The sequence below is a fragment of the Equus asinus genome, chromosome 25 (assembly GCF_041296235.1).
Source record: "Equus asinus isolate D_3611 breed Donkey chromosome 25, EquAss-T2T_v2, whole genome shotgun sequence".
NCBI lineage: Eukaryota > Metazoa > Chordata > Mammalia > Perissodactyla > Equidae > Equus > Equus asinus.
In genome coordinates, this window is record NC_091814.1 from 53,769,200 (window position 1) to 53,791,986 (window position 22,787).

General features: G+C 37.6%; 1 protein-coding gene across 3 annotated transcripts in view; it reads right to left on the reverse strand.

Moving 5' to 3' along the window:
* POU2F1 (POU class 2 homeobox 1) overlaps positions 1-22,787 on the reverse strand; it is a 165,366-nt gene that overhangs the window by 82,916 nt on the left and 59,663 nt on the right. Inside the window, exon 2 of one of the 3 annotated variants that reach the window (XM_044757630.2) lies at positions 8,970-9,070. The exons of the other annotated variants lie outside the window; for them this stretch is intronic. The gene's annotated coding sequence lies outside the window, so the exon portion shown is untranslated. The remainder of the gene's footprint in view (positions 1-8,969; positions 9,071-22,787) is intronic. 3 annotated transcript variants of the gene reach the window in all.

Sequence of the window (22,787 nt, forward strand, 5' to 3'; positions counted from 1 at the left end):
GCTTAAATCTTGTATAACTCCATGAAAGTTTTACTATTACACTAAACCCGTCTGTCTAGCTATCTTATCATCAATCTTTACTTCCATAGCTGTCTTTTATTCATTCTAGTTTAAAGAGTTTTGCTAAGTCACTATTTCATGCATTATCACATTCAATAAGTATTTACTAAGTGCAGACAGGCACTGGGGTAGGAATTGGGGATATGATGCTGAGCCACAGAATGCTTACATTTGAATGGCTGAGAGAAATATTAAGCAATCACCCAAATATGTAACTACAAAGTGTGAAAATTCCATGGAGTAAAAGAATAGGGGTTACAGGGCTTTACCACAGGCCTGTAATCTGTCTTGGCACGCTTGGCTAATCTTGGAGTTCTCTTACTTCAACAACTGGAATGTGATCTTTTTCTCTGATTCCATTTCTTAAAAGCATGAAAAACGGTCTTTGTTTTACTTAAAACCACATGCTGCTTTGATCATTCCCATCCATCCTCTGAACTATTCTGTTTCATTTCTGATATTGGTAATTTGTGTCTTCTCTCTTACTCTCAGGCTTCATGAATTTGTGTGACAATTCAAGGGAAACAAGCATCCCAAAGTTCTATGTGAGATACAAAACTTAAAGACACATTCTTCCACTCAACTAATTAAAATGTTGTTCTGACTAATCGGATATTATTAATATTTCTTAATAATGTTAAATAGTACAGTGGCATTCACTCCACAAACATTTACTAACTCTCAATCTATCTAAAATACCCTTCCTCTCTCTATCAACTTGTGAAAAGTCTGCTGTTTCATAGATAGGTTCAAAAGTTACGACCTCAGATCCTCCTTCATTCCCCTCGCTGTTTTCCTCTGAAATCCCATAGCAATGATAATATCCTGCTCTCTCTTTTGTTTTTAACTTTCTATTTTGACATAGAAACTCATAGGCATTTGTAAAGACAGGTCCCTTTTCCCCATCACCAGTTTCCCTCACTGGTAACATCTTACATAACTACAATACTCTTCCAAATCCAGGAAACTGACCTTGGTATAAAGTACATGTATAGTTCTATGCCGTTTTTACTGTCACATGTGTAGATTCATGTAACCACCACTACAATCAAAATACAGAACTATTTCATCACAAATAATTCCCTCCTGCTATCCCATTATAGGCATATGCACTTATCTCCCTCCAGCTATTCTTAACCTTTGACAACCACTAATCTGTCATCTTCTTTTTCTTTTTTTTTCTGCTTGAGGAAGATTTGCCCTGAGCTAACATCTGTGCCAATCTTCCTCTATTTTGTATGTGGGTCACGGCCATAGCATGGCTGCTGATGAGTGGTGTAGGTCCTGTGCCCAGGAACTGAACCCGAGCTGCCAAAGCAGAGGTGCACAGAACTTAACTACTAGGCCATGGGGCGGGCCCCCCATCATCCATTTTGACAATTTTGCCATTTTGAGAATGCTCTACAAATGGACTCATAGTATATGACCATTTGAGGTTGGCATTTTTTACTCAGCATAGTGCCCCTAAGATCCAACCAAGTTGTTGTTTGTACCAATAGTTTGTTCCTTTTTATTGATGAACAGTATTCCATGGTATGGACGTACCATAGTCTGTTAGCCATTCACTATTGAGGGACCTTTTGGTTGTTTCCAGTTCAGGGTTATTACAAATAAAGCTGCTATAAACATTCATGTGTGGGATGCACATAGGATAACATGCTCCACACTGGGACAAAATATTTGCAAAGCACCTATCTGACAAAGGACCCTCATCTATAAAATAGAAAGCAAATTTATGTACATATTCTTATGTGGACATAATTTTGTTTCTCTGGGATAAAAGCACAGTAGTGAGACTGCTAGGTCATGTGGTAAGTTTATGTTTAGATTTTAAATAAATTTCTGAGTATTTTCCAGAATGGCTATACCATTTTACATTCCCACAAACACACATGAGAGATTTGGTTTCTCCAAACTGACAGCAGCATTTGGTACTGTCGTTACTTTCTATTCTAGCTGTTCTAACACGTGTGTAGTGAGGTCTCATGTTGGACTTAGTTTGCATTTCCCCAATAGCGAGTAATATTGAGTATTTTTTTACTATTTGCCGTCTATATATTCTCTTCAGTGCCAAATCTACTCCTTTCTTTTATATTTTTCTAAAAATTCAAAAATCTCTATTTTCTAAAGGATTGTTTGTTTTTCAAGGGCTGAGTTTTGAGAGTTCTTTACAGACTGTAAATAAGAGTCCTTCATCAGATACGTGCTTTGCAAATGTTTTCTCTCAGTGTGGAGAGTGTCTTTTCATCCTCTTAACAGAGTTTTGTAAACAGCAAAACTTTTTAATTTTGCTAAAGTCCAATTTATCAATTTTTTTTTATGGACTGTACTTTTAGTGTCATACTTAACAGCTGTTCACAAAGCCCTACATCCTGAAGATTTTCTTCTATGTATTTTTCCTAGGGTAAGGTTTGGGTTAAGGGTTTTTAAAAAAAAAAAAATCATGTGTCAAAAAGACTCCTTGCTCCCTGAATTGCTTTCGTGCCTCAGCCACAAACCAGTGGGCTGGACTCGTTTGGATCTCTTTCTCGGCTTCCATTCTGTTCCCCTGAGGAGTGTGTCAGTCCCCCTCCAACACCCTCGGGCTTGACTCCTGCACTACGTAAGTCTGATATCAGACAGAATGAGGCTTCCCACTTTGTCTTTTTCAAAATTTTGCTAGCTATTCTAAGTTCCTGTGTATTCTCATATTAACTTTAGAAAAATCTTGTCTATTAAAAATCGTGTGGGGATTCAGAGAGGAAATGCATCAAACCTGTCTATCGATTTGTGGAGAACTGACCTTTCCGACATTGAGCGTTCTAATCCATGAACACAGCATGTCTCCATTTCTCTCTATCTTCTTTGGCTTCTCCCATCAGCATGTGGAAGTTTTCAGCATACAAGTCCAGAACGTGTTCTGTTGGATTTAAAACTAAGTATTTCATTTTTTTAGCCATTCTTTCAGGGCAGGTCTGCTGGAGATGTATTCCCTTTGTTTTTCTTCATCTAAGAATCTCCTGATTTCCCTTCATTCCCAAAGGATATTTTTACTGGATACAGAATTTGGGATTTTTTGAGCTCTTTCTGTACTTGAAAAATGTTATGCCACTGCCTCCTGGCCGCCACAGTTTCTGATGAGAAATCCACTATCATTGGAAGTGTTTTTCCCCATAGGTAAAGGTGTCAATTCTCTTTCACTATTTTCAAGATTTTTCTTTTGTCTTTAGTTTACAGAAATTTTATTATGATCCGTCCTTCAGATTTCTTTGAATTTATCTTGTTTGGCATTTGCTCAGCTTCTTGAATCTGTAAGTTTCCATCTTCTGCCATGTTTGGGAAGTTCTTGCCCATTATTTCTTCGAGTCCTTTTGAGCCCCACCCTCTTTCTCCTCTCCTCTTTCTCCTTTTGCTGTAGTCCCAGAGGTCCCTGAGGCTCTGTTCATTTACTTGTCCCATCTTCTCCTTCTTGTTCAGACTGGCTAATTTCTAGTGTTCTGTCTTCCAGTTTACTAGAACACCTCCATTCTGCTGGGAGCCCATCCAGTGAGTTTTTTATTTCAGTTACTTTAGTTTTCAGTTCTAAAATATCCATTTAGTTCTTTATATTTTCTATTTCTTTACTGAGGCTTGCTGTTTCTTTGCTGAAACTTTATACTTTATTTTTTATTTCCTTCCTTTTACTATTTTGGTGAAGAAATTACTAGTAGAGTACTTTTAAAAATTGTAGGAATATGTGAAAAAGACACAAAAGCCAGCTTAAAGGGTCTCCCATTGGCCACATTTTGGACAATTTGGACAAAATAAATAAAAATAATAATGAATTATAACCATTACTCATAGGAATTCATGAGTCGATGCTGATATAAATAAACAGGGAGAAGAGAAAATTTTTCCTGTAGAACGCTAAATAATAAATATAGAAAGAATAACATAATTAGAAAATCAACATTTGGAAACTATCACCGTAATAAATAGTTCAGTCAACAAACAACAGATGCTAAAACCAGTGGGTGAAAATGTGATAACAAAAATTTACATTTCCCCCACAAAATATTTATTAATTACAAAGGGAAGAAGTGTAACTTTACAAGTGGAGAAGCCAGGTAAACATCACCTTAATCAAGTGAGCAAAGTTAACATCACTAGTCAAGGGACAAATCAAAATTGTGCACCACCCGAAAGGATGAAATGAGACCACAACATTCCTTCTGTGATACTTCTGCCAGAGATGCAAAACCCAAATCCATTCTTGAGGAACTCTCAGATAAACCCAAATTCAAAGACATTCTATAAAATGCATTGTTCCAAAGTGTCACAACCCTGAAAATCAAGGAAAGACTAAAGAACTATTCCAGATTGAAAAATACTAAAGAGCTATGACAACTAAGTGCAATGTATGATCCTGGATTGGATTCTTTTGCTATGAAGGACTTTTTTTTTTTTTAAGATTTTATTTTTTCCTTTTTCTCCCCAAAGCCCCCTGGTACATAGTTGTGTATTTTTCTTTTTAGTTGTGGGTCCTTCCAGTTGTGGCAGGTGGGAGCCACCCCAGCGTGGCTGGACAAGCGGCGCCATGTCCTCGCCCAGGATCCAAACCAGGGAAACCCTGGGCCGCCAAAGCAGAGCACGAACTTAACCACTCAGCCACGGGGCCGGCCCCTATGAAGGACATTTTTGACAAAACTAGCAAAGTTTGAATAGGGTCTTTGGATTAGCTGATAGTAACGTATCACTGTTAACTTCCTGAGTTTTATGTTTGTATTGTGGCTATGGAGAAGAAAGTCCTTATTTCTAGGAATTATACGCTCCAGTATTTGGGAGTGATGGAGCATCAAATTAGCGACTTACTCTCAAAAGATTCAGGGAAAAAGCTATTTGTATTATTCTTGCAACTTTTCTGTAGTATGAAATTAAGAAAAAAACAGCAAAGAAAGAAAAGAAAAAAAACCCCAGATCAGCAAGCCACCATACAGTGTTTTTTGGTTATCCTAGGGGAAACTTGCTCTCCTCATACCTCAGAAGTCTTTGATTACAGGACACATATGATCGCTGGCAACACTACAAGTCTTACAGAATTATGAAACGCACGGATAATCTGCCATCAGAGCTCACTTGAAATAATTTAAACAGTATTTTGATAAACATCTCAAGCTATGGAGGAAGAGTCCACATTTTAAAGACCTGCATTGCATTACTGGAATTCAGATCTCAGCACTAAGTGCTGAACAGCTTTCCATAATTGGTGTCATATCACTTATTTATTATCCAAAGAAAGAAAAAGAGCTTGAAACCCATTTACAACCAAAAATTCTCGTAAACATTTTAGAGACTCAGTTAATATTAAATAAAATCTACCCAGACATAAGACAATATTAGAAAATGAATTTTTAATGTGGTATTATAGATATACCGTCTGTTCTTTTAAAACTATTTTAGTGGCAGTAGAATGTGATGTGTCTAACTTTCCTACTTAAGAGAACTTGAGCAAAGGACTTAATATCTGCCATGACCTGTGTCCCCCAAAAAGACGTGGAAGGTTTAACCCCAGTACCTATGAATGTGACCTTACTGGAAAGAGGGTGTTTGCAGATGATCAAGTTAAGATGAGGTCATGAGGATGGACCCCAGTCCAATACCACTGCTGTCCTTATAAAATGGGGAAATTTGGACACAGAGACAAACACATATAGAGGGAAGAGGAGAAGAGTAGCATGGGACAGATTCTCCCTCAGAGCTTTCAGAAGAGATCAACCCCCTTAACACCTCAATCTCAAATTTCTAACTTCCAGAACTATGACAATACATTTCTGTTGCTTAAGCCAGCCAGGTTGTGGTACTTTGTTTGGCAGCCCTAGGAAACTAACACAACATCTGAACCTTAAGTTTCTCATTGAAAAATGGGGAAAATATGCTGTTCCCCAAGGTTGTTTTTTTTTCTTTAAAGATTTTATTTTTCCTTTTTCTCCCCAAAGCCTCCCAGTACATAGTTGTATATTTTTAGTTCTAGGTCCTTCTAGTTGTGGCATGTGGGACGCTGCCTCAGCATGGCCTGATGAGCGGTGCCATGTCCGTGCCCAGGATTCAAACCAGCGAAACCCTGGGCCACTGAAGCGGAGTGCGAACTTAATCACTCGGCCACGGGGCCAGCCTCCCAAGGTTGTTTTTAAATTAAAATGAGAATATAAGTTATTTCAGAAATAATCAGGAATTATAAAAATGATAATGGTATTATTATAATCTCTTGATATTTAATAAACAGTACTGTCAAGATTTTTCTATTATGATAAAAAATTTTAAGTGACATTCTTGAATATCTCCATGTTTTTTAACTGACTTTTAATTCATAGGCCAGGAAATCATCGTTACTATACATGGTAAGAACAGAGTATTAATAATGTTAGGACTATCTGAAGATGGCTGAAGTACAAGTTGGTTTCCTTTTTCTCATTTTCTTCTCATGTTTTAATCCTTAAATTAGATTTCTTAAGAAGTATAAATTATCTCTTTTGAACATTTTTTAAAAAATCACTTTATGGGGGTATGATTGACATATGAAAAGCTGTACATATTTAATATATACAACTTGATAAATTTGGAGATAAGTACACACCCATGAGACCACAATCAAGGCCATAAACTATACCCATCACCTCTGAGACTTTCCTTTTGCCACCCACCCTCTTTTTTTAACTAAAAAAAAGCACTTAGCAGATGATGAAAGAATATGGAAGGCTAACAGGTTGACCATCCAAACAAAAGACAAGGCATAATTTTGTACACAATGCTTTCCTCTCTGCTCTACTTCCTGTCCTTCTACAGTTCCCCGTATATTAAAAATGAAAGCATCTATATGGCTGCGCCTAGCATACGCCCAGTAGAGGAGGGAAACAATAAACGTGAGCTGCCCCAGCCCTGCCCCAACCCTTCCCCTTCTACTCAGAGGAGGATGAGTAGCTGCAAGCGATACTTAGAGTAGTCAAGCAACTTTGTAATCTTACGATCATGTCAGATAGTATCAATACATTTCATATCATCTTTGCAAGCTCCAGTTAGAAAGAATTTAACTAAAAAAATACAATCTGTCAATGTATCTTACCTTTTATAGAATCCTAACATATGAATCCTCAAAACAGAAAGGTATCAGGCAATCTAATATACACTATTCCTCATTTTGAACAGTATAGATTGAAATGCAGATGAATTACAATTCTGTGCTATAAGATCTCCACACAACTAGGAATAAAACAGCCACGTGACCTGAGCTACTACAAAATGTACTTTTACTATCTCATTGCCTACATACTCTTTTGGCCAGCCAGGCAGTGGTGGTAATTTAATGGGAGATTCCTGGGGAAAGATAAATCTCAGCGGATGAGTCAGGTTTCAAGGCAAAGATTCTCCTGGTCTAGGCAAATTCAGATATTCTGGGTATTTTACTAAAGATGAAATTTTCTTTATACTTTCAACATTAAAATTTCCTGTAAGATAATAAGCTTTTATTTATCCCCAAGCCAGATGCTTGAAATGTTGTACTAATTTTTCAGTGCTCTTTGCTGTAACATCAATTTTTTTCATTAAAAGTGTCAACTAATTTTGAAAGGTCTGTTTTTAAAATACTTTAGGAAATAATCATTGTTTGATGATCAACTATAAAAAATAAAAACATGGAGACAAACGTTCAGTAATACTAAATATACCTTTGGACTTGCTCAAATTAGTTTACTCTAGTTTAAACATGTCTATAATGTACAAATATTTTATAAACACTTTTTTAAAGGGAATTTAAGACCTATATCTTTAAATTACATTATAAAAATAGCTAACATGCTTCCTATAGCTAAAATCATTACGGAGGAAGATATGGTCTCTCCACACCACCTCAATATGTCTCTAAAATGCTCAGATTTTTGGATGAGTGATTAAGAGAGGAAATTATTCCATAATCAGTATCAGTTAACATGGGATGGGTTGGTTTATGATTAAATTTTAATTCCAAAAATAAACAAGCTTCACACAGTTTAGCAATGGGCTTTGAAATGAGACAGAACTGGTTTTAAACTCCAGTTCTTACATTCTAAAAGCTATATGACTCTCTTTCTAAGCCTCAGTTTCATCATCCATAAAACAGGCACAATAATACTCCCAAGGGTTCTCCTAAAACTTAAATAAAATGTATCTAAAAGCTTCAATGGCACCTAGTAGCAAATTAACGGTAAAGATAGATAAAATATTTTACACAGAACAAATAAAACCATTTTGCCTTCTCTGTTCCCACATTAATATTTTAAGTTATACAAAAGGAAATCCACATGAAGTGTCACTATGGTTTGTTAATTTATATTTAAGGCATGTTAATTTATATTTAAGGTATTTAAAAAATAAAAATTTTAAAAAGGCACTAGGAGCCAAAATACATAGATTCTGATCTCATCTCTACACTGGCTAGCTGAACTTCCTTAGGCAACTTACTTGCTAGCTCTATTCTTCACTTAGGTCATTTGTAAAATGCTAAAACGTAGGTTATAATATTCTGATTACTAGATTAATCCTATATAACTATTATTTACAAAGTACTTTATTAAACTATCATACAATGATTATTGGTAATGTTATATTATCACAGAATAAAGATGATACTGTGTATCCTATTTGCATTGATTTCACAACTTTTTCAAAAAAAGAAACCAGAACCTAATCTAAGTATGGGCCAATCCTAAACTATTTTCCATTGCTGGCTAGGGCCCAGGCATTCCAAGCATCACTCCATCATATCAATCGATACCAAACACATTTCAGAGTTAAAAATGAAATATATATATTTGATGTCATTTTTACAGTCATTCCACAAAATTAAAGGCAATCATCATAACACCTGGATTTATCAGAGGCTACCAAATTAACAGCTTTTATTAGCAGAAAATATTTACCAGGTATAGAAAGACTGCATTCTTTCTTTGAATTGATTCATTGAAAACTGAGGGAAGTTTGGTAATTAAAAAGGCAGGAAAGCTCTTCTTACTTTTCCAGTCTATGAATACAAAAAGAGAGAAAGGCAAGACTGAGTAAGCTGTGTAAAATAACCTAACACTCTAAGGGGGACAACTGTGCTCAGTGGGGAACTCTGGACTACCCATCAAGGTCTGTTAGGCTGCCACAGGCAGGCAGCTCTCTGGTGCCTATTTTCTCATCTACAAAACAGACGCTAGCACCCGCCCTCACTGCAGGGACGCAGAGGTAAATCAGAAAGTTCTGAGAACACGTGCTACCAGGAGCTATTCTTTCATGAAGCTGAATCAAACACCCACTTGGTACTTTTTCAAAAGGGAATATTTCACTAACATAAAAAAAAAAAAACCCAACTCCCAAATCCAACATTAACCTTCCTCCAAATTTACAAGTACCTACTTCAATTAGTTTTATATATATATACACAAAGATGACAGATATAGATTGAGTGATATAGGTTGCTACCACTGTAAAGTATTCTGAAAACAAGGCACAAGATTACATTTTGTCTTTAGAAAACTAGAAAGGTCAACACTTGGCACACAGGGGTGGAAGTTCACCGTCACCGGCTGACCACCACACTCTGCCCCAGGGCCTCAGAACCCCAAACGCAGAGTCCGAGCAGCCGCACCCATGGAGAGGAGTTGGCGCCCGCACTCTCATTTGCCGTTATCACCTGTCCTAGAGAGCTGGGTTTGAATCAGCATCACTAATTAGTATAACGGGTATAAATTAGTATAAGTGATGGTGTAGCATAACTAATTAATGAAACCATCTAAGTTCTATTTTACTTTACTCAGTGCTCACGGAACTAGCCCATGTAATTTTTTTCTACACGTTCAGTGATGTTCCTATTTCATGAAACACTGAACCAAGAGTTTAAGTGCAATAGTGCAAACAAAAATCAAATATGTAAATAGTTTAAACTGCCTTCTTAAAATGGAGTTATTTTTGTGAGAGAAGGGGATCAGAGCAGCTTATAATACTTGAAAGTAGAGATCAACATAAAATTCTGCCATAATTCTCCAACATGGTCAAAAGTTTACTAAGACATTTTATTACAACTGAAAAGAAAGAAACTGAATTCTTTCTCTCTTGGGAAAAAAATGTCCAATCTGTATGCACTTTATATACTTTCTCTATTAAACTACTATACAATTATCATTGCTAATGTATGCTAATGCATATTACTATGTTAAGAAAATTTTAAAAATCATTAAATTGTAAGAGGATATACCCAAAACAAAAAGCAAAAAAAAAAAAAAACCCAGAAAATGCACTGAGACAAATAAATACACAAAACAAATAACTTTAGCACACCCACCAAATGCCTCCAGAGCAGAAACTGTAGTGAACAAGGAAAACCCACCCACCCTTCTTCCTTTAGACCAATATGATGGCTACAAACTGACAAGCTCTTTCTAGCTGTCAGCCGGCACATCTACAGACCTTTTACTCTTCTGACATTTCCCCAACTTAAACTGGATGCAAATAAGCCAGGTGTGGGCCTTACAACAGTAATCCTGTTAGACCCTACTGAGTTTCCGCAGAAACATGCACAGCTGGCAATGGCAACAAGGTTGTACTGGCCTCAGACTGCTTGAAAAAGTTTCAATGCTTATTGAGTGGCATAACAATTGTGGTATCTTAGTAAAGAACAAATACAAAAAAATTCCATCTTTGCTTGAAACATCCAGCAAAATAACACAAAGTAATTTCTTCTAGTCCAAAAGCGGCTTTCCGCCTAGCAGCACTAATTAATGTGTCTGTGAAAAGTTACAAGATGCCAAAAACCAAATGGTAACCATTCTTTTACTAAAGAAATGTAATATTTTAAGAGAGTATTCCCTGTGGGTCACTTAATGTAATAACCAACATCCAGAGGGAGAGAAACAATATAAAATCTAATCTAAATAGTAGTAAATACCGTGCATCTTTTCCTTAAATAAATTCAATGACAGTTCACTGGTTTGATTAAAAGAGAATGTTTTTATATCAGTGATTCTAAAAGAGCAGTAGGTGGATCAGCATCATCAGCATCACCTGGGAATTTACCAGAAATGTCAATCCTCGGGCCCACCCCAGACCTACTGAGTCAGACACCGCGGGTGGGAAGCCCGGCAATCTGTGCTTTCAACAAACCCTCCCAAAGATTCTGATGCACATAAAAGTTTGAGAAGCACTGATTTACGGTGTCAGACTTCAGAGGAGACTGAGATCTGAAACAGCAAACGCAATGCTTTCTCTCACTCCTTGGAACTAAGGGAGGCACACAAACCAAAATGTACAGAACTCACTGGCCTCCTGGATTGAGTCTGTTAGCTAGTATCTCACTGTCTGAAAGGCACGCAGAGATTAGCAGTGGTTCATCATGACGAGCTCTAAAGAGAAAATCAAGTGTCTGTTCGTGATTCCTCACAGAGAGGAGGATCCTTGCACATAGGAACTCAATCCGCTACCATTCATAGCCCCTTACCAATCACAATCCATTTCTAGTCACCAAGGTCTTCAGACACAGGGCAGCAAACCTAACCATTTATTCCTTTATAACAAGGAAATAATTCTTTCAGGATTAGATGTCGCCTTCATGTATTACAAAATACACTTTTCACTTTTCCCTTAATTTCAGTAGTACATCAATTTACAATTCCTTCTCTATTTCCTTTAAGAAAAAGGGCAGCACTTTAAAGAAAGAGCTAAGCCAGTGACATTAAAGTGACCAGAGATGAACAGAGAGAGATAATGGAGAAAAACCACTGGCTAATCCAAGCATGCCATATGTGGTTAGAACTGATGAATTCAAGGGAACTGAACAGTTTTCTGAAGCTCATAGTTAAAAATAAATTGCTAAGTACATTCAGTATTATACCTGCAAAACGTACTTTTAAAATTACATTTTAAGTGAATTGAAGACCAGTCTAATAAAAAAAAAATCCATGAAATTCAAAAGAAGTGTTTATTTACTTATTCCCAGGATTATTTTGCAATCTGTTTTATGATAAGAAATATGATGAAACTTACTCAAAGGGCAGATTTTTGACTTTATATACAAGGCAGGAAACAGAAAAGAACATATATTTGACTTTTCTTCTGCTTGTCATTTTCTTAAATTAGAAAATGCTTTAATTATAGGAACATTTTCACTTAAATGTTCAAGGAACATTTTTGCTTAAGGAGTAAATTCAAATCTCAATTTCTAAGCTTAATGTATTTCCAGCAATTACTCTATTCTTTTGGAAAAAGAAATGTAAAAGAAATAAACCCTAGGGTCATCTCTATTGTCTTATTGCAGGTCAAAGCAGCAAGATAGAATAAATTTAAGTAGGAAACCGAGTCACAGGCTCCTCTTTCTCTGTTTGTTAAATGTTGGTTGTCCTCAGGGACCATCCTTAGTCCACTTTTCACTACACCAGCGATTGCCAAAGTATTATCTTTGTGCCACTAGTGGGCCAGAACTGATCCAAAAACGCTAATTCTGTTGATTTTGATGTTTGACCGTGGGCTACAAACTAGTAGTGCATGCTGGTTGCCATTCCAACTCTCCCCCCTTGGGTAAGGGTAATGACATTTAGCAGATGACCTCAGCTCAAGGGAAGGACCTGAATAATTAATCCCATCCCAGTAGCTAGTGAGTTGTTCAGAAATGGACTGGAACCCAGCATTTTATTCAATTCTGGCCAATGAAATCAAGGAAAAAGCTCCTCGACCTTTCCGGGACAGTTATTCTTACTTTTAACAGAGAACAGTAAGTGGCTACTCTCCTTTCTCTGGACATGAACAAGGAAGTGTATTTCCCTGCCTGCTGCTGGCAGTTATTTTGTGACCACGAGGGAAAGAACCCGAGGGCAAGGCAACACGTAGAGCCCAGTCCTGTTGTCCCTGAAGCTTCTGGTCTCTCAATCATGTGAGCCAAGTCACTTCCCTTGTTTTTAAGCTAGTTTCAGTTTCTATTACCTGAAGTTGAAAGCAACCTACCAATAACATAATGCGAATTATTAAAAGTTACCAATTTGGTGTTCATAAATTAAAATGAGAGGTATCAGTGTTTACTAAGGATTATTTCTGTTTTCTGGTAAAAAATATGGCTGCCACATAACGTTCAGCAACTTTGTAAAACTTCTATTGTACGTGCACATTAAGAAACAAGTTGGAATTTCCGAAGTGTGGTCTTGTTATTTGCACACAATCGATATTAAGTTATGGTTTTTCAGTCTCAACTATTCTTTCCTGCATACCAATTTAGTTATATACTTGCATACGTACACCAACATTTCTAGCTTGTAATTTTCCAAAAATCAGCCTTCATAATAAGTCAAAGTTTGAAGAGGCCCCATATTTCACAGTACAGTTTTTGCACATAATAGGAATATGTTGGATGAGTTATAGGTATGATTCCACTTTTTTCTATACCTATAGACATATGCATGTACACAGAAAAAGGGGGCTAGTAGGTTTATACCAAACTGATTAATATTTAGCATATTCATTTCTCCTGTTTCATTTTTTTCCAATGGATACATAACAGTTTCTGTAAAGTTTCTCTTTTGATTAAACATTTTTTTAGCTGAATTCTTTACTTTCTTAATGTATTTGGTTCCCAAGACTATGACCAAATACTTTCTTACTCAAATCAGTGTAACTGAAGGAGATCAATGCCATGCGATCAGTTTTCATTACCTTGTTGCCAGGAACCTGTCCACAGAAGTTTTTCTGCTTCAGAAAATGAAGGGCTGAGATGAACCACAGTGTCTTAAAACTAAGTTCAGCAGAAACATACAGGAAGGTTCAAAACAAGCAAGAATTATTTAGGCAGGCATGACAATACTGGGTTTAAAGATAAGGGTTTGTTACAATATGAGAAAGTTCTGTAATTAAGACAGAACAGGCAAACAGAAAAAAAGATTTTTCAAATGCAAGGCTTAGGTTGCCTAGAAATACTAGAAAACTGGATTCTTTCTATCTTTCCATTTGGCCTGACTTTCAGCCTCATTTTACCTGAATGCAAAAAGACTAATTGGATGAACTTCCAAAATGCCATCCTTGCTCTGAGTCTCACCCAATAACCTATTTCCTTCAGTAGGGTGAATCTTTGTCAACTGATGACGTAATTATACACGAACTAAAGAAAACTTTATACTTGTACAGTTTGTTTTGAGACAAAATAAAAATGTTAAAGATTTTTTTAAATTATGGTGGCCACTAGAGACCCCTTTTGAACTATCTTTAGTAGAAAACAGTAGCTCCAGAACATACTCTATTACAGGATCTAACTTATTTAATATTCAAACTCACTCATCACAACAAACAATTCACAATGACCCGTACAGGGTTCCCTGGTCAACCTGGTAGAGAAAAAGGACTACTGGTTAACACATCAAACAACTGACTCAGCAGACGGCCATTAAAAGAAATATTTTGGGCCGGCCCCGTGGCCAAGTGGTTAAGTTAATGTGCTCTGCTTCGGCGGCCCAGGGTTTTGCCGGTTCGGATCCCGGGCACAGACATGGCACCGCTCACCAGGCCACGCTGAGGCGGCGTCCCACATAGCACGGTCAGAGGCACTCACGAGTAGAATCTACAACTCTGTACTGAGGGGGCTTTGGGGAGAATAAAAAAAAAAGAAGATTGGCAACAGCTGTTACCTCAGGTGCCAATCTTTCAAAAGAAAAAAGAAATCTTTATTACAATTTTGGCCTCTGAAGTAATGTTCATACTCCACGAGAACGATGACAAGTATTTCTAAAGCCCTAGATGAAAATCCTAAAGCTACTAACCCTGTTTACTCAGTGCTCCAGACAGTAAACCCAATGTTCATTACAACTGCCAATAACTTTCAAAATGGAAAGTCAAGATAAAAACTCCAAGCAACGAGGAATGGTTGTCAATTATTAGAAAGAGCATCAATAAATAGGGCACATTTTAGCTAAATCAGACCAAGAGCCTGTCTTGAATTAGCATACAGTCTATATACTCTCATTCCTCCTTTTTATATAACAGACATTATAAAAGAGACTAAAAAGATGATAGGAAAAACAAGCATAATCTACTTTACCTATAAGGAGCCTCAAGAGCTCTTTCTCCCCAGTCTAGGAGCACTAAGAGAGAATTAAGGTAAGATAAATATTTGTGGGTGTACGTGCATGTGTGTGTATACACACACACAATTTTCTAACGTGAATTTGAAAGAAAACAAGACAGTATATTAACAGGAATGCCGGCTCTCAGGAGCGCCAAGCCAGCAGCTCTTCTGCAGGGCAGCCAGACTTCATTTTGCCCACTATGAAGGAAGAACTGAAAGCACCTATTGTAATGTCACTCAAATAATCTTCCACTACCTCAGACCATTTGGTAGACAAAACGAGGCTATTAAAATTCGCTATTCGAAGGTTGAATATGCTATTAAACAAGTTTTATTTTCACTTTAGAAAACTTCCTCAACAATAGGTTAACATGCTATAAAAAGAGAATGTTATGCTTAAAGCGAAAGAGAGACGCACCTAGCACCTCCTCCCACCCTGAAAAAAAAAAACCTTTAAAAAAATGTACTGTATTGTAGACCGCCCCATATAATCTCCTCATACTTAGAGACCATCAACATCCAGACATCTTGTTTGTACACTTGTTTGTAATAAAATAATCTCGATACTAAGAGAAAACAGATAGATAGATGAAGAGTACAGGCCATTAAAGAAAATAAAAGTGGTGCAACTAATCCTAACAGAACCAGCTTGTGCATACTACCATTGAACCCTTTCCAGGGTTCTCTCTCATCATTTTACAAGAACAGTTTAAGCACCGCTGTCCTATATCGTTAGATTTAGAATCAGATCTAACATAAAAGGCAACCTTTATCTCCCCTGGTTCCTGCAAATAACAAAGGATAAAAATCATAGAGTTTTAGAGAAGAGAGAGACGCTAGCAAGCGTCAATCCTATCCCTTCATCATACAAACAAGGAAGTTATGTGCAAGGTGGCATGATTTATTTCAGGACACTCAGAGTGATGGGACAGCTGACATTCAGATCCATTTTCAGATTCTCAGTGCATATGAGCGCTTTTCACACTGACCACCTTCCCTTCGGAAATCCATAAATATTTTCCAACAACAACTTTACACAGTCACTTTAAGAAGTGATCAATGTTACATCAATCTTTTTAAATATACTACTTATTGGTAATTATTCTCCAAAGATAACTTCACAGTAAGCGTTCACCTATTCCTTCATGCATTCTCAACAAATGATTTTAAGGGATTATTACGTATAGGGAACTGCACTGTGCTCCACGGGGCCAGGAAGATGAATCAGACGTGATTCTGAGCTTGAAAAGCTTCAGTCTAGTAGACTGAAAAGCTAGAACAGGCATTAGAAACCTATAATTTGAGTAAAAGCTAAGAAATGTTTTTACTTTTTGATAAAAGGGTACAAACATATGCAAATTTCAACACAAAAAGAGAAAATGTAGTTTTCATGCGGTTTTAAGGATTTCTTATTTATGCAGAAAACCTGTAAATGACTAGATATTTATGGAATAAAGTTTATTCTAAAAAAACAGATAATGCTAAATGTTTGTTCTAAAATTTATGCTAAATGCCAAATGTTTGTTCTAAAAAAACAGACTGAAAATATATTATAACAATTTGGGGTTTTGCATACTGCCTTTAAAGTTTCTTCCATATCTGAGACAGAACGATCCTTTGTCATTTTCTCTCATCTCCTTATGTAAAAACCTAGATTCATAATTCAGCTAAGTTTAGCAAATAGTTTAATGTTTTTACATTACAATGGGGTCACTAAAAACTGTTTAAATGAGAACAAACCAGAAGCCAGCAAATAAGTCAAACATCTCCAACCAAATGTTTTAAACTGGGTTTGAGTTCCACTGGTTGAATACAGAATAGCGAAAAATTAGGGTCACTTACAACACCTGAGTCAGTGAAAGATAGGAATTTAACTTACCAGAATCTGGTGTGATTTTTACACCATCATAAAATCAAAATTAATTTCCACCAAATGTTAGGCCATGTTAAAGCACCAAATTAATATACTCTCTCAGCAATTACACGACCACAGGAATGTACACCAAGCTCACAGAGGCCTCACAGCCTTTGCAATTCTTGTCCCTTCAGCCTAGGATACTTCTGCCCAAGTGACTTCTTGCCATTCCAGTCTTGAATGTCATCTCCTCAGGGAGGCCTTCCCCTCATGCAACCTAAAAAACACCCCTCCCCAGTCACTATCACATCATGCTATTTTACTCTCTCTCTGTTCTTCTCATAACTTTAAAACATGTTTATCTGCCCCAGTGGAAGGCAAGCATCCTGAGCACAGGCATCTTAGGAGTCGTGCTCACTACTGCAACCTTAGCGCATGGCAGAACCTGATAGGCACTCAGAAATATTTGTTAATTGAATGAACGGTGCCTAGGAAGTCAATAAGTACTAGATCAGGGACATCAACTTAAGTCCACAATAAAACTCCTTGAAAGAAACTATTTCCAAAAAAGATAGGAATATATGCTCAGAGAACTTGTCTGTTGATTTTGAATAAAGGCAGCCCTTCTAAGAAAATCCTACTGTAAGTATACTCCTAACAGCATATCTGAAATTCAACAGGTAAAAAAAAATTGCCTAGCAAATACTTCCTTTTTAAAGTCAGGGCCATATGAGCGAATGAGCAGCTTCCGGGCTGTGATGTTCTTGGCCATTTAAAGAGCATAGAGCTCAGGCCGGCCCCGTGGCTGAGCGGTTAAGTTAACGCACTCCGCTTCAGCGGCCCAGGGTTTTGCTGGTTCGGATCCTAGGCGCTGACATGGTACCGCTTGTCAGGCCATGCTGAGGTGGCATTCCACAGGCCACAACTAGAGGGACCCACAACTAAAATATGTAACTAAGTACTGGGGGGATTTGGGGAGAAAAAGCAGAAAAAAAAAGATTGGCAACAGTTGTTAGCTCAGGTGCCAATCTGAAAAAGATAAAATAAAAATAAAGAGTATCAAGTTATATTTTATTTATTATGTTTATAATGTTTCCCTTAGGTTAGCATGGGTTCTTAGAAAGAACAAATTTAGAACTGTCTTCTAATTAAGGGATGTGAAATTTGAGAACATTTTGAGTAGAAATTCCAAACTATAAATCAAGACTTGACATTTAGGATCTTGGTAAATAGGGGTAAGGTTAGTTAATACCTAAATTAAAATGTTCTCAGCAGCCTACAGATATAAATCTTTGAAGAAATTTAGCTATTCCAAATCACAGCCTAAGACTGTGCACCTTGACTCTGCAGAATAACACTAATTGTGTTGGCAGTCCTGCTGAGCTTCCAGCTTCTCTCTGAAAAATTCTGGATAAGAAGTCAATCCCTCTGTTTTCCCATGGTTGAACAAGGAAGCACAATATCTCAGGAAAACTGATGAACTGTTTATCCGTTAGTCAAGCATTTACTATGTACCGAGTTCTTAAAATAGGTGTGTAGAGTTTAATTAAATTTACCTGCGTTACCAATCTCAGTCTTTTCTTCTGAGTCCAATTTCCTTCTTTCTTAAGTAGATCCTTTAAAAGTTCCTTTAGTGAAAGTATGGTGGTAGCCAATTCAGTTATTTGTCCAAAAATGTTATTTCACCTGTATTCTTGAATAAAATTTTAGCTGGGTAAAAGTTTTAAGGTTGGTAGTTACTTTCTCTGAACGTTTTATAATTTCAACGTCTTCAGGCCTCCATTGCTGTTACTGAGTACTGTGAACTGTGGCTCTTTTACAGGCAATTATCTATTCTTCCCGTCCCCTATCAAGATACTCTCTTCATATTTGATTTTCTGCACTATGACTATGATATATCCAGGTAAAGAAGTTTTATCTATTCTGCTTGGAGTTTTATTGTGCTTCGTAAAGCTGAGAAAGCAGGCCTTTTGTCAATTCTAAAAAATTCTCAGTCAGTATGTATTTGAATTGATAACAGCTGAGAACTCTCTACTCTCCCTGGAGCTCCAACTAGATTCATTTTACACCTTCTCATTCTATACCCCACACTTCCTAACTTCTCTTTCATCTGTAACTACTGCTACTGCGTCCGGTTAATTTCCGAGCTCTATCATTAATTTACTCTTCAAGAAGTGCCTAATCTACTACTTAACGTGTCCATTGAGTTTCTAAATTTCAGTGACTACTTTTTTCCTTTCTAGAGATTGTTTCTTTGCCAATTCTGCCTGGTCGTTTTTACAGTTTCTTTCTTGCTCACGTTTTCAATCCACTCTTTTATTATTAAAACATTCTAAAATGAATTTAAAGAGTAAATCTGGGGCCGCCCTGTGGCCGAGTGGTTAAGTTTGCACGCTCCACTCCAGCGGCCCACGGTTTTGCTGGTTCAGATTCTGGGTGCGGACATGGCACCACTCATCAGGCCATGCTGAGGTGGCGTCCCACATGCCACAACTACAAGGACCCATAACTAAAATATACAACTATGTACTGGGGGGATTTGGGGAGAAAAAGCAATAGAAAAAAAAGATGGGCAACAGTTGGTAGCTCAGGTGCCAATCTTTAAAAAAAAAAGAAAAAGAGTAAATCTGATGGATTCCAATAATCTGAAGTCCTTGTCGGGAGGGGGCTCTATACCTGTTGCTGGTTGTTTTGCTGTAACTCTGATGTGGCTTGTTCCTTCCTGGGTTCTGTAATTTTGGGTGATAGACTCATATTTGGAAAACTAACCTGGAGAAGTCTGAGAAGGCAGGTTCAAAGTGCCTTCCTCCAGAAAGGCCACACCCGCGCCTCTGCCCCCTCCACCGGGCACTTCCAGTCCAGGATCACTTTATCTCTTGACTTTGAATTTCCCGGACCATACAGGTAGTATAAATTCAAACTTCAAATCTGTATTTAAAAAGAGCTCTGGTCACTAATTTTCAGGCAGGACATCTACCTGGACCCGAGGGGAAGAAAGACGAAGCTTCACGGCAGCACTTCGCTGGTGGGTGGATTTCTCCTGGGGGCCCCTTGGTAAGATTACGTAAGGTTTGGTTACTTTAAGAGTCCTGGCTTTACACAGGGATCTCAGCTCCATTTCCCCACCCTGGAAAGTCTAGTCTTCTGTCTAGAACAGATAATCAAACACAGGCTCTGGGGTGCAGTTTGGACAAAGGCCCTTAGGGCAGCCTCAGTGCTGGCTTGATGACCACAGACCTTCCTCTTCACTGACCCTGGGGAAATTCTTCATATCCTCGAGCTTGCGGGGGAAACATGTAATGGGGGTATGATAGGCATTTGTAAGAGTTTTACAGAATTTTTCTGAATAGTCCATTATAGTGCCAGAAGTTCACGGTGGCATAGAGGAAGATTTTATAGCATGCCGCTAAAGATTAAACATCAAGTTGTTCTCCACTTTCACTAAAAAGTCCCTTTTAAGAGCTATATATAACCTGATATTGACATAAAATCTTCTTCACAAACAGTGTTCTTAGGAGCAGGGTTTCCCACTTCTGCCTCCAGATCAGAATATGAAGAGGTAAGGACTGCCCAGATTAAAATATATCAGATCTTAGTTACAACAGATCTTAGTTACAACAGAGTATTTTTTTAAAAAGTTTCTTGGGGCCAGCCCCATAGTGTAGTGGTTGTTTGGCATATTCTACTTTGGCAGCCTGGGTTCGTGGGTTCAGATCCCGGGTGTGGACCTACACCACTAGTCAGCCATGCTGCAGCAGTGACCCACATGTAAAGTGGAGGAAGATGAGCACAGATGTTAGCTCAGGGCTAATCTTCCTCAGCGGAAAAAAAAAAAGTTTCTTGGACTATTCACAGTGGGAAAGGCAAAGTGAGCATTGTAAGATATTTTCAAATAACTGAAAAAAAAAAACTAGAAATGGATTTTAAATTCTGATCATTATTATTCTGTCAAGTAACAATGGAAAGAGTCAAAACACAGCCCAAGTTTAGCATAACAGTGTAAATGAGGAGGGCAGGCTCTCACTACATAAAGCCAGGCCAGCAGGAGACCTAGTGTGGTCTAGCCCAGAGTAGAAACAGTGGAAGTAGAGCCCTGGCTTCTACCTCACCCTCTACTACTAAGAGCCTTTGTAATTTTAAACAACTGACTAAGCTGTGAAACACTCTCTGGTGCTTTCAGATTAGAAATATGCACATGGTTGTCAGTTAATACAAAATTATCAACATTTATTACAATTTGGACGTTAACTTTAAGACATACACTATTTAGAGCAAACAGAAAGTTGAATCATTAAGGAAATAAAAAGGAAGAGAAATTGCTTTAATGCCATAAATACAAAATAAGACAGAGGGTAAATTGCTTTAGCCAAAGTCCCTAAGAACGGTGAAAAATAAATACCGAAGAACCTGGTTTCAACTTGCTGTTACTCAGCCTTCTCTATTTGCACAAATCTACACGAGCAAAATACATGAAGCTAGTTAAACTCAAAGGTCAGGATTTACTATTTGTTTACTGGCATAGATGCTGAGGAATGCCTCATGGAAAACACAGCAGGCTATCTGAAACTTTTCATCTTTACAAACTTCAGAAGCTAGCAAATTCTTGTCTTCTATCACATGTTGACAACGTGGGCATTTGAACAGCTTTCTTGTGTCCAATTTTCAAACACGATAGAAAGATGCAAGACCTTAAAATGTCCCTACACTCGAAGAGCAGAGTCTAGTCCCATGCTGCCAAATAAGATAGCAACTATTTTGGACTCTCCACTGACTTTCATATTTTCACAATATTGTTGGCATTTCTTCTTACAAATAATCACCAATACCCACAATTCTGAATATCCTGCCCTACTCATTTATCTATCTATCCAACCATCATTCATTCTAACCACCATTTATTGAATACCAACCATCATGTACAACACCAATATCTCTGGCATCTAGCTCAAGGATCAGCAAAAGTTTTCTGTGACATAAATATATCAGAAGCAGTAAATATTTTAGGCTTTGTGGGCCCATGATCTGTGTCACACACTCTTCTACCTGTTTTGTTTTTTTTTTTTAACAACTCTTTTAAAATATAGAAACTGTTCTTTATAGCTTAGGGGCCTTACAAAAACAGGCCAAGGTTTGGACTTGGCCAACTATCCATGACTTAGTGGATGCCTGATAAGTACTATTGAATAAGATTTAGTCCTTTCTCTCAAAAAAGCTCACAATGCAGTGGAAGAGGGAACATGTAAACTAGTGATTTAATAGCAGACACTATGTGCTATGAATGAGGGATGCATAAGATAATAATGGGGTAACGCTCAATAAGTGCTAACAAGTGCCAGGCACTATTCTAAGTGTTCAACACATATTAACTAATTTACTCTCAAAAGAATACGCCTATAAGGTAAGTTCTATTGTTACTCCCATTTTACATATGAGAAAACTGAGTAATACAGAGATATTTAGTAAACTGCCTAAGGAGACCTATCAGCAGAGTGAGGCTGAATTTTTACCCTGCAGAGTCTGCCTCTGGAGCAAGCCCTGCATTTGACCTGTCTGCTAGGATGCTAACAGGGCATGGAAGAGGTGCAACATCCAAATCAGACAACAAAGTCAGAGCAGGCTTCCCTGAGAACGAGAAACAAGTGAAACAAAGAATATCGGGGTGGAAAAGTAGAGAAAAAGGTAGAACATGGGAGGGAAAGAGGTGTGCTATTCATGCCAAGTCCGGGAAACAGCCGATGGTTAGAGTGAAGAGGGGAGGAAGCTTTGGGAGGTATGGTTAGAAAAGGGGGAAGGACAACGTCATCA